Genomic DNA, 18,733 nt, shown 5'->3' with positions numbered 1-18,733 from the left:
TGCTCACATTATATAAATTTTGCTTTATTGTCTTTAATTACAAAAAATATATATGATAATTTTATAGTTTCACATATAAAAAAAAATATAACAAATTGAAAATACAACTTAAGGAAAACTATAAAAATGGTATTATTGATACATATAAAAATTTTTTTTTATAAATTCACTTCCATTAGCAACAACATCCTTATTATCCAAGAACTATTTTTTTTTATTTTATAAATTAGTAAGATCCTTTTTCAAATGTTCGTAGTTTGTTCGCTCTAATTTTCTTCCTATTCCCATTTCAACCTTTCCCTCTATAATAGAATTACAACTTTTTCTTAGTGTTGGTTGAAGAAATATCTTAGAAAGTGGAAATCAAATAGAGCAAACCAATTTGTTTCTACCGGATATGGTTTAAATGTACTCATACAAGTAAACACAAGTTGACTAAACTTTTAACGAAACAGAAAAATATTTTAAGTATATAAATGTGAAAATTTGTATGGTGGGGTGACGTAAAAGTGAATCTATGTCATACATGTTATATTTTATATATAGTTACGTACAAAATAAGGTCAAGTAAATTCAAAATACACAAAAAAAAAAACTGCAATAAAATAAATATTTCATTTATAACACAGTTCCATCCAATGTTATATTATGTGTACTAAATAATTTATAAGAAAACATTTTTGTATTTAACATTTATAACTACTTGTATGGACAAAAGCACTTACTCTAACAGAATTTGGCGTATTAATAAAAACAAAAAATCAAACAACATTTGCTACATGTACAGTACAAATAATATTATGTTTCACTGTGAAATACAATTAAATTGATATAGAAATATCAAATGCGCAGCTACACTTTTCAAAGGTTAGATGTAAGAAATTTGAAAAATAATGAAAGCTTGCAAGCAAAATTGGCATTTTCATTTTCATTTTAATTTCATTTTTTTTATACATAAAAACAATTTTTTTTTTATTTGTAGATACCCATACCACACACTATGTGCTTAGGAAAAAAATTTAGTAATGCTAGCAATTGTTAAGGACAAGGTCTCAATTGTAAACAAAAAAACAAACTACTTATCCTTATATATACACAAGACTGCATGGCAACAATATTTATTTTTCTATGAAAAATCTCTTAATAGTGTTGGTCAACAAGACACTTGTTGTACCCTAAACATTTCTAATAATCCAAATACTTACAATAAAACAAAGAAATAAAAATATCATAATGACTTATTATATTATCACTTCATATTTGTATACTGAAATATAACTATTTTTTCAAAATAAGTGTTTCAATGTTATTCTTTTCGATTTATTATGATAAGCAAAACATACGCTTTTGTTTTGGTCTTCCTTTACTTCATTATACATACGAACTCATAATGTCTCATCACTACTAATCAATACCGCCCAGTATTTTATTTAAAATAAATCTAGTAATATAATTATTGTAATAGTTAATATGGGTGTTTGTGAGAATAAGTGAATTGCATTTATCATAAAATATATTACAATAAGTACATTTATTATAATAAACAACATTTGTTATATACATACATACCATTTATTATAATAAATTGCAATGCATATATGCAATACAATTTTTTTTTAACCAATGGCATTTTTTACATACATATATATATACCAACAACCATTTATTGTAATAAATAATATTTTAAACATACATGTTATACCATTTATTGCAATAAGTTTCTATTTTTTTATATGCACACAATATCATTTATTGAAATAAATTGCATTATTTTGCATACATATAATAACATATAAATAACATTTTTTACATATATATAATACAATTTATTGTCATAAATAACACTTTTTACATATATATTTAATATAACTTATTGTAAAACAGGTCATTTTTCACATACATATAATATAATTTATTGTAACAAGAGTTATTTTTTACATATATACAATAACATATATAGTAATAAATCGTATTCTCAACATGAATTTATTATAATACCATTTATTATAATAAATGATTTATTTAGAACATTTTATGTCAGAATGTACTTCACACAATAGATCATTCAGGTTACAGCATTTTTTAATGGAAATACTGGGCTTAAATTTGTGCTTAAGAATTAAAAATAACTTAAGGTAATACTTAATAAACTTTTTCAATATAAAAATTAATTTGATTAATCAAAAAAAAATTAAAAATTATGTTCTATTACATATTACAAACGTATTATGTACGTTTGATATTAATGGAAAAATGTACGTGTATAAAAGAACTCAATATTAAACTTATGAATATTGATATGAAGTATGATATATACTTCATATATCATATTTGGATATAATTTTATTTAAGTTTTCGTTATTTTGTCTCTTTATTCTAAGAAGTCTACCTAATAATAAGAAATATATTATTTCCTCTAAACATTTTTAAATCTGAAACTAAATAAATACACTGGTTTTAATTGGTTCTTAAGGCAATAATCTAAATCCAATAGCTTAGCTTACCAACAAAAAGAAACGATTTGTACTAACGACCTACAAACATATAAAGATACATACATGCATGCATATCATTTCATATGAATTTACGAGCCAACTCGCACATATATACATCCTATTACATTCTTTGCAATTTTATATGTTTGCATTCAATAATCCTTTTTAACCCTATACTACACAATATCATACTTGATACCACATCTTCCACACACAGCCCAACTAGCAAACCTTTAAATTACACCCAATTCCGATAAAATCGTGGGCATTGCAATGAGCTGGATAAGAATAATGATGTTATAAAATAAAATCAATAACGTGTCCTTGCGCAATTTCATAATTTTTTTTATTCCATTTTTTTAAGAGAGAGCACATACAACAAGAACCTGAGAGAATGACAACACACAACCACTTGCTTTCTGGGGTATGATGAGTGAGTAGATGGATTGAAGCAAACCAACCTTGCAAACGAGGAATTTTTTTTGTAATATTTTTACTCGTGTTTTGAGCTCTATCTCCGTAAACTGTATATAAATATCATGTGTTCCAATGACGACGATGACAAGGAAAGCAAAATTGCCTGGTATAGCATTTGGCATAAGCTCTTGATAAATAAAACACTTTTTTGTATACAGAGACGGTTAAATAGTATTACAACAGCTTAAAATTTCAATTTATACCAAAAATAAGTTGTACTTCTTAAAAATGTTGTAAAGGTTTAAGCAAAATCTCTATATTTATATTTGTTCAATATTTGAAATATAGAAAAATGGAACTTCAAAGGATTGAAATTGTGTATGTATGTGTGTTATAAATTTAAAGGATTATATTTAGATTGAATGCCTTAAGGTAGATAACTAATTATAGCTAGATTTTACTATTAATTCCATTCAAATAACTTCGAAATAGCAGAAATATATGTAACATTAAATTAGACATACCTACATATGTATGCTTCTTAAAAAATTTAGTAAAGAAAAATAATTTAAGAATATTTGAATAGTAATAAAAGTCACACAAAACAAGTGTTTTGTGTTCTCGCGGTACAAAACTCCACTTCTCGAAATAATCTGATAAGAGCAAATTTCTACCAAATCCCAGAACGTCCTTTAAACAAGACGAATAAAAGCTACATATGAAATAGACAGAAACATCCTTAAATATTTTTGGAGAATGTCCTGCTCTTACACAATATAGAAGAAGAATTTTCGACAATGAATTGATCTAGAAAAGTTGAAGACTTCTTTGAATACAGCTGAAGTGAGAGAAATCCCTCGGTAATGTTGGATAGGACAGGACACAATATCCACCAAAATACACTACCTCTACTTCAGATAGGATTTGGATTTTTTGTGATAATATTGTTTTTTAGTTGATTTTTGAACTTTGATCAGTCAGTATATCTGCTCTCTGAAATCCAGTTGCGGTGTTTATTTAAAATGCTGAGAATAAAGTTGAGATAATCAATTCGATTGGCGAAACTTTCAACGGTACTTTCTTCAATAAAAATATATATAAATTGTTCCTTCTACATGAGTATGAGTAATCTTATACTATTACTAGTTGACATAAATAAATTATTGGAAAAAAAAAGATGTATTTTACTTGTAAAGCATTTACACAAATAGTAAGCAATAATTTAATTTTAGTAGTCAACATTAATCATTGGCGTTACAGTTCACGAAAGAACGCAACCTTACTTCACGATATATTTCCATTTATTTTTGAAGTAATAGTAATAAATTAGTATGTAATGGAACGGAAGCTATCCAAATTTACAGTGCGTCAATAATGTGTGACAATTCATTTCAATCAGATTTTAACACGCAAATATAACAAAACATATATCTACTGAATATCTTTTCTTTAACGATATATTAGTTAATATAAATTAAGAATTGTAACAAATTGACATCTACAGACAAAGGCATGACACATCGAAAGAGAATATTTGAAGTAATTAAAACAATTTTTAAAAGAGTGGATGTGTTTTTTATTCATTTGACATCGAAAAATTAAATCACTTCCTTCCTACGACCCTTCGAATAGTGAAATAAACAAAACAATTACAAACATTTAGTAATTATTATTACCATCACGGTTAATTTTTAAGATTTAATACAACAAAATTATTTCTTCACAGATGTATCTTTTTGCTTTAACTTATCTATATATAATATAATTACATACATACATGTGCTTATATATGCAATTCAGTTTGTATACATATTCACTGTGTGTTTACATTTCGAACACTTGGTATACTTGTAAAATGGCATGTTAAGACGACAAGTTGCTGTCTGTCAACAACATTTTATACATATTTTAGTTTAATTATTGTAAAATTTAAATACACATGTTTAGTTTAGTATAGAGAGGCAGCAAATAAAAGTACTTGAATAGTCATGCACCTGTGGAACCATTGCGTGACAGTCTCGCATTCACATTTGTTATCCTTATTGCTGTTCGTTTTTATTTATACGAGTACGGCAATTGTTTTATTAACATCATTAAGCATAAATTTAAAATAAATTATTTTACTGCTCTGAAAAAAATTATTATAATTTTTTTCTTTATTATTATTTTCAATTTATACTACAGACATTAACCCAGAAGCTATATTCAGACGAAGTAGTTATAAACCATTTCAGAAATTTTGCCGTCTTTAATGTGAAAGATTTAATTGATAAACAATTATCTTGATCTACAAGATAATCCCAACAAGTAAAAACTTCCCAAAGGGAAGTACATTTATATGGTAGCAATAAAACTTTAATTAAAAAAAATATTTATAATATGGTTAAGCATATCTCAGTAATTAAATGATATATTTAGAAAGATTGCTTTACTTAGAAACATACTATTAGTATCATAACAATGTATAGTAATGTAAAGTACAATGTATAGTAACATGAAGAGTATAGAGTATTAATTACCAAGGCTGTATTAAGTAACCAGCGTGTATGGGTCTGGCGTTATAAGATTCTCAGTGACCTTATCTAACTAGAGTTCTAAAAGATCGTACCAATTAATACATAATATTTACTCAAATTGTTGCTTAAAGTGTTGTAATATTTTATATGTTATATTTGTTGTGTTCGCTAAATCTGTACTGACTTCTAAATAAAATAATGTTTTGACATTGAAATTAACTGACATTATTGCCTGTAGGTGTGAAACTACTTGATCCAAAATCGTTTCATAAATCAAAACTAAATGTGTGATTAATATTTAAAAAGAAAGCTATGTTCATTAAGCATTTCACAACAAAATCATACTAATGTTATCTTCGTTTAATATACAAGCCTTATTTCAAAGTTATGATGACTTAGTTAGTACATGTTAAATGATTTACCTAACATAGCAATTGTTTTTATATATAATGTGATTGTAATTGTTTCTTTTAATTAGGGTAGTGTAAAAAAATAATTGGCTTTATTAACAAATTAGTTTATTTTTTTGTAGCAATTGAAAAAATTTATTTATATTAATTATCTTATGCATTGCTTGAAATTCCACATTTTTGCTAACCAATCAATCACATTTTAAGCATATATATTAACAATTTTTTATCCTACAAATCCTTTGATGAATGTCTCATTTTGAAAACAAAAGGTTAATTGAGAACAATAAAACTTTTTCAAAATAAATTATCAGTATAAATTTTATATAATTTATACATAAATATAAAAATTTCCCTGTCAAGAATATCTTTCTTTCCTACATACCAAAAAAAAAAGTAAAAAAAAAAAATTTTGAATACTAAAATATATTATCAATAATAAAATAATAATACTGATATATTACGAAATAGCAATAGATATATTGCTATTGCTTTTGAATACTAATTTTAAAAAAAAGTAAATAATTAGTTGACTTTTACCTTTTTTCAATAAACGCTTAAGTGTTTACATTTTATTTATCTATGAGATGAAAGGGATATAACTATATACGCTTAATGAACAAAAACGCAGATAGAAAATCAAATAGATAAATTCATCGCAAAGCCCTTTTTGCAAAGTGTTAATATAACATCTGAGTTTGATCTGAGTTTAATGAAAATTCTTAAGCCATCAGAACTTACATTTTTTTTACTCAGCTCTAATAAACACACATAGTTTGACATGAGTTTAATTAAAATTTTTTATCCATTAGAACTACATTTTTTACTCAGTACTATGTAGTTCGCGATATGAATCATCTTGGAAGCCAATTGATAAGTGCTACCAATAATATAGAAATAAAATTTCTTTTACGTACATGATTAAGGTATAACTTAACTTAAGATATAACTTAAGCGATTCATTATTATTTTATTTTTTTATAATAATAAACGATTCATATACACATTATTATATATATCACATTAATATAAATATAATAGTAAATATAATTTATAAAAATCATATATTGTTATTCAGTAAATGGACGCAAATCATCTACTCTTCATATCTACTCTTTGAACTAAGTGAATAACCGAACCGCCAGGTCAACGTCCTGGAACCAAATGTCTATGTAAACTAATCATTTGTCGCTCACGGCTTCTATAAGATTCCTGTCACTTGAAATTTATCTGTCTGGGCTATTACACGTACAAGGTATATCAGTGAAGAATGTACTGAATAATAATAGGTACCAATTAATACGTCTCATTGTAAACATTTTATTAGAAGGATAAAATTTTAAAAGACTTTAAAATTTCTACAATTTACAAAATATTTAGAAATATTTGCGAATCTCGCAACGAATACATGCACATAGAAATATTAAATTTAATATTAATAAAGTTTAAAAATAACTTTTGAAGTTCAAAATCATTGCCAATATCAATGTTTAATTTATTAAGTTAATAAATTTATTCCCATTTACAATTATGTAGAACTTATTTATATGCCGATATATATATATGTACATATGTATTTTATACATAAAATTTGTTCATGTGTCGCTCCGAGTTTTACTAAATTTTAGCCGTAGCAACAGGCACATTTAGAATCAACTTTTCTTTTATTAATAAATAATGAATAATAGCCAATTTAAAAAATAATGAATAAAACTGTAGAATCAAAAAAAAAAAAAACGATAATTGAAAGTACACAGAGCGTTTATATATTTCTGCCTTCAAAATTACGTTGTAAACAAATCACATTTATTTCATTTACGTGATTCACAAAAAATATGCACCTTATATGTAAATTAAACAAGGTCACTCACTGTTCAGTTCAAAATATATCAACTCACTATATATAAGAATGATAAATAAAATTAATTTATAAATGCTAAATAAAACAAACAAAGAACTAAATATGCTTAAAAATACAGCAAAAAAATAACATCATAAAAAAATGATTCATTACGGCATTCAATACAAGAGTTCGGAATATATCAATGATAAAATATTCAATAAAGAGAAGTTTAAAAAAAAGTTAATTTTACATTCCAAATATTTAACTATTTTTGTAGTAAAATATTTTAATTAGTTATTAGAGAAGTTCTACAAGAGCTATGTGGGCATTCATTAAACATAGAATATATAAATTTGTATTTATTTTTATATTGTTATATTTTTAATCTGTTTTAAAATAAATTATTATTCATTTCGTTATAAATAAATAATTTTTTAAACTTTATTATTACATATAGATATTCTTGATTCTTGATTCTTCTTCTTCTTCTTGAGTTAGTGCTATTACGCACTTTTACTCTATAATGGCTGGGGGGCTTATCTCTACCCCACACTAGGCTTTAACTAGGCTAAAAAAAATCATATCATTTATTTGCCTTTTAGTTGATAACGGACCTTAAATCAGAATATCTTCCTGAGAGTCCAGAAGTGGACTTGAGGATTGTTAGGGCGGGGTTAATTAGCGTATCAACTTTAGTGAATAATTTTAGAGCTCTGTCTCTGATATATTTTTTCACTGAGTCAATCCTAAGATCTCTATGTATGTCTGTTGATCTAGTATACCATGGAATCTTAAACAGTTTACTTAAAGCCAGGTTTTGAGCTATCTGTAATTGCTTTAAGGTAGTATTTGAGGCTTTGCTATATGTAACACATCCGTACAATATTTAAAAATATATGTATCAGAAAGTATTGTTATATTTTTAATTTATTTTAAAATAAATTATTATTTATTTTGTCATAAATAAATAATTTTTTAAACTTTATTATTACATATAGATATTAAAAATATTTTATATCAGAATATATATATCAGAAAGTAAAAACATTTATATTTCATACATAGATTGAACCGAACCCAATAACTATTATAAGTTTCGAACTGGTGGTAACACTGTTTTTGTTAATATTTCGTTTATGGTGAGATTTAGCAATAGTAGCGTCTTAGTGAAGAAGAACTGGATTCTCAGTTATTCATAGCAGTCATAAAAAATTCGAAAAAGAGAAGCTTTCCCCGATATTTGAAAGAAAACTAAGCCCAATCACTTAATATCATTATTTGTAATAAGAAAAGTTCTTGATACGAAATATTCTATAGATCTAGATTGGCACAAAAAATTTCAGAGAATTGTCTACCCAATAAAAACTGTTCTGCAGTAATCAATAAAAATTCGAGAGGTTCCTGTCAACACGTGAGTATATTGCTTATATCAAAAATTTGAATAAATTAATAGTTTCCCAACATTTTTTCAATACCATTCAATTTCAAATGAAAAAAATACTTCTTGAAAATTCTTGAAAATTTGCAGTTCAGAATTACGTGCGTAAATCTAAAGAAAATGCGTCAAAATATTGCATTACTTAATTAAACAAACAACAATTTTAACTGATTTAATTCGATATGAAATTGTGAAATTCGACTTCTGGGGGGAAAAGGTCATTTCTAAATACTACGACTATTGATCAATCCAAAATATATATAATTTTAAGTATATGAAAAAAATATTTTTTATTCTCTTGAAAAAATTCAGTTTTATGATTTTTGCGTTATACTGCAATTTGTCGATTATATTGCGTCAGCATTGTTAGATATTAAAGTATTTTTAGACCAAATTATATTTGATTAGTTGTAATACGCGAACTTAATTTGTAGAAAAGTGTAATTTAAAACTACACTCTAGACTCAGAACTTAACACTTTTTTTATTTAATCGTTTAAATATGTATATGGATTCCATAAGAACAGAATATTTGATTTATTCTAGTCTTATATTAAGGTTTTTCCGAGTTACTGCAACTGGACACTTTAACTTTTTCTTATCTGCCGGGCTTTTACAGAGTTCCTCCCTTCTCTTTAACTAATTTATGTATTCTTCACAAACACCACTGATCGATTCGATGACTGATCTAAGATTTGCATACCGCCCTGTACGGCTAGTGATTGCTCTGAGATTAGATAGTGATATGTAGGGCAGCCTGTCAGTTTTATTCTGATAAATTTATTAAACTATTTTTTTAAGTACAACATATCTTTCTTAATATAAATTAGATTATTCCTCTTTTATGAAAATGTAATAAGGTATAAGGAATAGGATCCACAGAATCAAACAATTTTTTTAATGAAATTTTTAATACCTTTAAATCATTCAAAAGGTTCATTCATTCAAATTTTATACAATATCCAAAAGTTTTGGATCATTTCTTGGTTCATTTGTTGTATATGAAGATTTATATCACTGTTTTATTTATGTGAAATGAATGTTAGTACTAGATTTTATTTAAGAGGAGAAGTAAATAACTTCCCTATTAGTTCTGTCAACCAGTTTGGTTCTTCAACATGAATAGTACTTCGCTATTTATTGATTCATTCAATGTTCAAGCTCAAAAGCCATCATATTTTTGTCAACTATACATTTATAGTATTGTCTGCTTTATATAGCATATATTGTTTTATTAGATTTGAATTTGCAAATTAATTTAAAAAAAAATTACTATAAGATATCACATACTTTCAAAAAGTTCAATAACCACATTAAAATATTTTTATATGTAGAATCTGGTCGTAATTTTAATATAATTCATAATTCTATTAGATGTAATTTTCAACAAAAAATAATACACACTGAATTTACAAAATATAAAATTGTTTAAGTGAGTAGTATGACTAAAAGCATTAAGTCTTTCAGTAACCAAAATCGCATTTTATTACAAGAAAAAAAAAATCAAAAGATAGAAGACAATACATATATCTGAAAATAATTCATCACATTGATTGAATGTGCTATGACTCTTAAATAATACAAGTTTTTACATTTATATGAAGTAATTCCTCTCATCTATAGAGTACCGATCAAAAGAAAATGTTGAACTAAGTATATTGACGGCAAAGTTAAAAATAAACTATTAGTAAACGAATGAACAAACATATAAAAAGAGAAATACCACATCTATAAAAAAAAGCTATAATCTTTAAGTTAGTACGACAAAAATAAAAAAAATATATAATGAATTGTATGAAGAAAGAAAAGACAAGAAAGCAAGACACTAACCAAGCAACTAAAAAAAAAATCTTCATTCTTTTTCTTACAATTCTTCTTCTTTACGTTCAGTTTAAGGTTCATTGAAAAAATACCGGCTAATTTAAATGAAATGAGGAACGAATACGAGTGTAGTAGATATATATATATATACAGTTAAAGAAAAATATATTATTTTATGGTATTTTTGTATATTTGTAGTTTTGTCGCGTCTTTAAAATGCGATCAAAAAATATTGCTTGATCACTTTTTATTAAAAAAATAAATAAAAAAATAACGCAGAGAAAAACGAATTTTTATTAACAAAAAAAAAAAAAAAATTAATCATGAACAATTCTTAATAATTTATTTTTCTACAAAAGCCGCACATCAAATTTTGGCGCGTCAATTTGTTTATTGCCCATTACAAAGCCGTTGTAGCTTATATAGGCCTATGATATTATAATCGTAATTTAAGTATCGTATACCTATAATGACAGTACATCATAATTTTGAATATTTATTTGCAATACAAACGGTGTTATTGACTTTATTACTTTAAGATAAATTAATTATTATTAATTACACATGTTAAGTACTTATGTATTTTATTACAAGTATTAACGCAAAATACCTATAATTTTACATTTGAAGTGAAAAGCCTGTTACAATAAATTTGCATTTTCTTTTCTACAACTCTTATATATAGTAGCAAATTTATATTAATATTTTATTACACTCTTTGAATACTTCTCCACATTATACTCATAATAGTACCTCCCATTCATTTAAGAAAAATTTATCTAAACAATTATTTTACTATAATTTATGACAAAAGAAAAATCAAATTAGCACTTCCACGTCAAATAGATATGAAAATACTATATAATATTAACTTAGCACTCGTGCATAAACAAATTGAATAATTATCAATTATGAAGTCTGTTATTAAAGTATTATTAATAAATACAATAAAAGTACAAAAGTTTGTATATTAAAAAATTGTAATTTGAGTTGCTATAATTACTTTTATATATATGAAAAGTAAAAGTACTAAATTCTCAAATTGAGTTATGTTTGTTGAAGACATTAATCATTGAGCACGTTGAAATAATATTTTTTGGGTTCCGCGTTTTACTACAACAATAATTTATTGGAATTACGCCCTATGCTTTGATTATTGTAGCACGTGTCACTCCGCCAAAAGTTGGAACAATGAAACTTTAATAGAAGTGGTGTGTGGCTGTGTTTTAGCACTAGGTTGTTTAGTAGAAAAGGACATCAAAGCGTATACCCAAAACTTATATTCTATCTGAGAGAACTTACATAGGTATCTGATACGCAAATATATCTTAAAAAATAAAGAAAATAAAGAAAAAAAATATATATATACAAAATAAAAAAAATAAAATATATAAATAAAAAAAATAAAAAATATAAAAAATATAAATAAAAAATATAAATAAAAAATATAAATAAAAAATATAAATAAAAAATATAAATAAAAAATATAAATAAAAAATATAAATAAAAAATTTAAAAAAAATATAAATTAAAAAAAAATAAAAATTTAAATAAAAACATATAAATAAAAAATATAATAAAAAATAAAAAAATTTAAATAAAAAACTTCAAAAAATATATATAAAAAATAAAAAATATATGTAAAAAAATTTAAAATATTTATAAAAAAATAAAAAAATATATACAAAAAATAAAAATATATATTACAAAAAAATAAATTATATTATAAAAAAGTAAAAAAATATATATAAAAAATAAAAAAATAATATAGAAAATAAAAAAGTATATATAAAAAAACATATATATATAAAAAAATAAATATATATTAAAAAAAGTAATAAATATATATAATAAAAATAAAATATATATAAAAAAATAAAATATATATATAAAAAATAATAAATATATACAAAAAATAAAATATATATATAAAAAATAATATATATATACAAAAAATAATATAAATATATACAAAAAATAAAATATATATATAAAAAATAATAAATATATAGAAAAAATAATATAAATATATACAAAAAATAATATATATATACAACAAAATAAAAAACAAAAATAAATAAAAAATAAACGTTAAAAAATAAATAAAAGAAAAAAATAAATAAATAAAAAATAAAAGAAAAAAACAAATAAATAAAAAATAAAAAATAAACGTTAAAAAATAAATAAAAGAAAAAAATAAAATATAAAAGAAAAAAATAAATAAATAAAAAATAAAAGAAAAAAACAAATAAATAAAAAATAAAAGAAAAAAACAAATAAATAAAAAATAAAAGAAGAAGATAAATAAATAAAAAATAACCACAATCAAGACAGTACTAGCAGGAGATTGATGAAGAAATGTAGTGGAACATTATTTAAGAAAACCTCTGCAAAAACTTTTACAATGTTAAAAGAAAAAGTTTTATAATATATAACACAATGAAAAGTAAATTATATTTAAATATATTAATAATTAAATAATCGCATTTCGGTATACTATTTAAATTTAGGAATTTTTCAAATAACCTACGATTTTACTGGAAAACCGAAGTAACTATGGAAATTTGCAAAGCTTATTTTTATGTTAATTTTTTTTTCTGCCTTTTGTGAAATGATATGCAAATTTTCATATATAGATTATTTTTTTTACATTACAATTAAAGAACCAGTTGAAGTGTCTATCTCTTGGGTTAATTTACACAGCACAGATTGAAGACAAAAAAAAAAAAAGAAAACCTTTCGACACATTGTTAAATTTTAATACTCAACAGGGACTACATATTATGTCCTAATAACATATTATATGTATTTACACATATATTATGATTACATTACATTAAATAGTAGTAATTTTTCAGACACTGAACTCTAATCACTAGCATCATAAACTGTTGTAGTTGTAAAGCTTTTGTCACCAAAAATCAAATAAAAAATAAATAAATAGAAAAAAAAAACTATCCCAAAAAAAATTGACATAATTCATAAGATAGTGCAAATTGCTTGGAAATTAAGGAATTTATTTAATGTGTGCGACATACAACAGTGGTAATTATGTATATAGCTCCAACGATTTCAGACGAAATAAAGTAACTACACCCATTCAAAATAAACATGCGCAGTGGTGTTTATTCGAAATTGTTCAAAGCAATCGCCAGCTAGAGCCAGAATATACCAAAGCAGAACAACGAAACACCGCCGGAGAGCGAGAGCAAGAGAGAGAAAGAGAGAGAATAATACACAGACTCAAATTTAAAAGTTCTGCTCAAGCACAAATGTTACTAGTAGAGGAGACAAATAATATGCGGACTGTTGCCTGCAGTCGGTAGCAGCATGCTTACTATATGAAATGTATACGTTAAGTCTGGCATACAAATAAGCATGAGAAGTAGATGAGAAGTACAAGAGAAGAGTACAATTTTGTACACAGAACCTTGCATAAACGAAACGAAATGAAACGAAAAGTATCGCGAGCCAGGCAACATGCCGCTACACACCACCGTTAACTACGTACCAAGCGAACAGCAGCAGCACACTTTGTGCCTACAACGAATATAAAAACGGAATAGTAAGCTCCACCGTAAGTCAAAAGAATAAAACGACGAGCGAGAATAGATGGATATAATAAAATTTATCGAAAACAAAAAAAAAAAAACAAATGAAAAAACAACAAAAAAAATATGAATAAAGAAATACTCGAATGACGACTTGTAGCTGGCTGCTTGCTTGCTTGACTATTTAACCGACAAATACAAATTCACAACTACATATAAACACTAATAAAATATACACACATATATATACAAGCGCAATACAGACAGTATTGCGCGACTACAAAAAGTGCAAAATGAATATATTAGGAATAGTGTAAAAAGCATGAAAATATATATGTATGTATGTATATTTTCCTTTAATTATTCTATTAAAAATCTAAAACTAATTTCCAATTTACTAAAAACTGAATAGTAAATTTTAATTTATTTTTTTATTAAAATTGTAAGAGGAATGCACTTTTTCATTTTGCTTCAATCGTTTCTTCTACGGTTTATTAAAAACGAAAAAAGTGCCGCACAATTAAAGCACAGCAGCAGCAACTTGAACTACTTAAAAGCACATTTTTCTACTTCACATTTTTCACAAGAAAATTCTAATAAGAATTTTATTTTTATCCATAATCGAATAGCGATTAGCAACGCAACCATAACCCAAAAAGGTGGAGGCCGTGGCGTGCTTGTCTTCTTTTTACCGAACAATGTTCACATTGTAAGTGACGAATAGAATTTTTTTCATAATTTAACATTTTGCGTAGTATTTTATCGATCGCATTGAAAATATTTTTTTTTACTAATCAAATATTCTTAGCAACATTTAAACACATTAGCAGCACATTTTTCACTTGAATCAAATATAAATTACATAAAACGGTTTTTGAGTTCATATACAAAAAAAAATTTAATTTGTTGAATTTTTTTTATTTAAATTATTCCAATTTCAAGTAGGTAAAAAATTTTTACTTACTTTTGCCTCAATTGAAATGACAACGACGACTACAACGAAGACGAACGACTAAAATCGACGGCCACCGCATACACCCGAGGAGACTCTAAAAAAACGTACAGCAATGGTGCGGAGAAAAAAAAATCAAATCAGAAAGAATAGAAAAATACACTTATCTCAACTGTAGATGGCAACTAAAATTATTGAAAATAAGAGCGCACACAAATTCTTATTATAAAGACACACTGCTGCATTCAAAAAATGAGAGAGAGTGAAAATTTGAACTGAAGTTAAATGAAGCAAATGGGGGGAAAGAGCATATTGGAGCTTTAAAAATAAAATCGAAGCATTGGATGGATGGATGTGTTAAACAAGCTACACAGTTTAAGATAAACGATACTAAAACTCATTACCGCAAAGCAATGACTTTGGAGACCATTGGAGAAATTTAAATGGAGAGTTTTTAAAAATTGCTTCATTCATATACCGGCAGACAGTATAATTATTAGTTTCTGCAATTGTTGTGTTTGTAGCGGATTGGAAAGCAAATGAAATAAATTATAATAATTTATTAACTAAGCTAAATCACCGAGATATATTTTTAAAAACTTATATAGCATAATCTTATCAAAAATGTATGATAAGGGCTTGTCTGATAAGTACATTTAAGCAAAAGCATTTAAATTGGTAAGAATACTATCATGTCAGGTTTGTTAACGATTTGTAGAACCTTTAAAGAGAATAAAATTATTATACAAAAGTATGTGGCATAGTACTTTTTACAAACTAATGACACAGTATATAATTATTTTTATATTAAAATCAGCCAAAAATTTAATTAATTAAAAATAATAATACATATTAAAAAAAAAATATACATAGATTCTTTGTCAAAATATTTTATTCTTTTTTTGTGAAAACTCAGTTTCCCTGAAGATGACTATCGAAGATATTCGAAATATCGGAATATTTTAATAAAATATAATTTATTTAAACATAAATAAATTATAGTTTTTATTTTGTATTTAAATTGACCAATTAGTCCGCTCAAACAAATTATTATATTATTTTTATTTTATGTAAGGTAATTATAATTTCAAATAATAACGTCTATTAATGTGACCTGAGTCGCTAATTCCTTTTTTAAACATCACGTATTATAGATGCAAGATGGTTTTAGCCCTTGGGGTTGTAATAATACGGTAGCATAATGGACCTATAGCCCTAAGTGAATCCCCCTGCGATCGCCGGTATAACCTAACCGAACCTATTACAAATGAAGTTGATAAGAGGCATAAGTGAAATCGGTTGCAAGTTTTATAAAAAAAAACGTCGCCTTTATATTTAATAGCACATGACCAGGGTTATCAATCCTTGAACTATAAAAATTTTCAAAATTCCCAGAAAACTCTCTTATTAAATACGATATATTTGCCATCAGGAAGATATTCTTGAGTTCACACTATACTTTTGTGAAATCAGCTGATTAAGTCATTATTATAATTTAAAGAAAATCTTGTTACAATAAGTCACTCAAGTGGACGCAGACACTATTAAATGAGAATGCTTAAGAGACTAAGTCGTGCGCTTTATCAAGCAATGGAAGAAATATAATATATTTAATTTATCTAACAATCTAACCATTCATTTTTTTAAAAAATATTTGTAAACTATTTTAATAAAAATTAGAATAGATGGGTAAAGGATATTTCAGTCTTTATTTTTTATAAGTAATGCTTAAAAAATATTTTGAATAGACTTACTTCTAAATACCGTTACTAAATTATTTATTTAGTCGTATGTATCCATAAGAAATTCCAGGCAAACTTGTCAGAAAGAGACAAAATACATAAACGAAAAATATATTTATATGGATATCATATATCGGGTAAAGAAACAAGACTAAAAATATGTGCAGAAATCAGACTTGGAGAAACACTTAATATATGAAGAGGTCTAATAGATCTCTTGGATAAAGTTATAAATCCCCCCAACATAATAATTTACTCAATATAATACTTTATGTAACAGAATAATGTATCTAGCATAATAATTTGTTCAACATAATTTATCATACAATAATTTATCCAGCATTAGTGTTCAATAATGTATGTTTACATAGTGGTGCTTTATAAGACAATGAATATCAGTTAGAATAAAGGAAACGATCCATTATACATGGGTGTATATTAATCTGAAAACTGCACTATTTATGGACTGGTGACATAATTCGACCATACTAAACAAGACTTGGGATGACACCCTCAATAGTGTCATGACCAAACTATACTTCTCTGGATAGCCCTTGATTTTAACGAGACGGTTACTATGTTTATGAGAAAGCGAGATAATATTTAACTCTTAAAAATACTTCTGTCGCTGTAACAGTCACTTCTGCCAACTAGCGTGTTTGAGAGTAACTCTCAAGTTGCCTAAGTTGTTTATATTGTTTAAAAAAATTATTCAGCAATATTTATTCATGAAAATAATTTGTAAATAAATATCAAATTCACTATCATATATTTAAAAATTTGAGGATATCGTAAAATATTAAGTCGTTTCCGGTGGAATTGTTATGATTGGCATTTTCACAGCAACCTTGGGAACTACAAGATTTATAGTGGATTTCGTTCGCACAAACATAGAAATCAGAGAAATTAACAAATTATTAAAACAATCATTCGATGACTATATTGTCTCCAGAAATGAACTTGTGACGTGACTTTTTAGGTCCTATAATTTGCCGTGGTGGAACTTTTATTATCAAAAAATTAAAGTAATTGGTTTACACACCCGAATATTGTTGCAGTTTCTAAATAATACCTTCACTACTAAATGGATCTGATTTGTTGACATAAATGCTACATTGCTCACATTTTGACATTGTGTTTGATTTCAATTTAAAATGGTAAACCACTAAAAAAAACACCCTATATTTAAAAATTAAAACATATGATTGAAAATAATTTGTAGACTAATTAAATTAATATATCAGATTTATTTTTAAATCGCGTATAATAATTTTAATTAATACGTTTTGATATTTAAACCTGTGAACTTGATACCACGTGATTTAAAACGTCGTTAAACCCTATTACGATTACGACAAATCCCACAAAAAAAAATTAAGTAAACAATATATAGCAAACAAAAGTACATGAAATTAAGATATTGCAAAATATAACATGTTTTCATAAAAATAAATAAATGTTTATGACGCATAAAGCAAATTATTTTATTAAATAATTAACAACGATTTATATTTGCACATAATTAAGAAGTTTGCTACTTCATTTAAAA

The 18,733-nt window shown here is 25.1% G+C and overlaps 1 protein-coding gene across 3 annotated transcripts in view; it reads right to left on the bottom strand.

The window, feature by feature from the left end:
- LOC119684775 (14-3-3 protein zeta) overlaps positions 1 to 18,733 on the bottom strand; it is a 47,681-nt gene that overhangs the window by 25,678 nt on the left and 3,270 nt on the right. The window contains exon 1 of one of the 3 annotated variants that reach the window (XM_038098890.1): positions 15,455 to 15,553. The exons of the other annotated variants lie outside the window; for them this stretch is intronic. The gene's annotated coding sequence lies outside the window, so the exon portion shown is untranslated. Of the gene's footprint in view, positions 1 to 15,454; positions 15,554 to 18,733 lie in introns of those variants that run through there. 3 annotated transcript variants of the gene reach the window in all.

The sequence above is a fragment of the Teleopsis dalmanni genome, chromosome 2 (assembly GCF_002237135.1).
Source record: "Teleopsis dalmanni isolate 2A chromosome 2, ASM223713v2, whole genome shotgun sequence".
Classification (NCBI taxonomy): Eukaryota; Metazoa; Arthropoda; class Insecta; order Diptera; family Diopsidae; genus Teleopsis; species Teleopsis dalmanni.
This window is presented reverse-complemented; position numbering and strand designations above follow the sequence as displayed.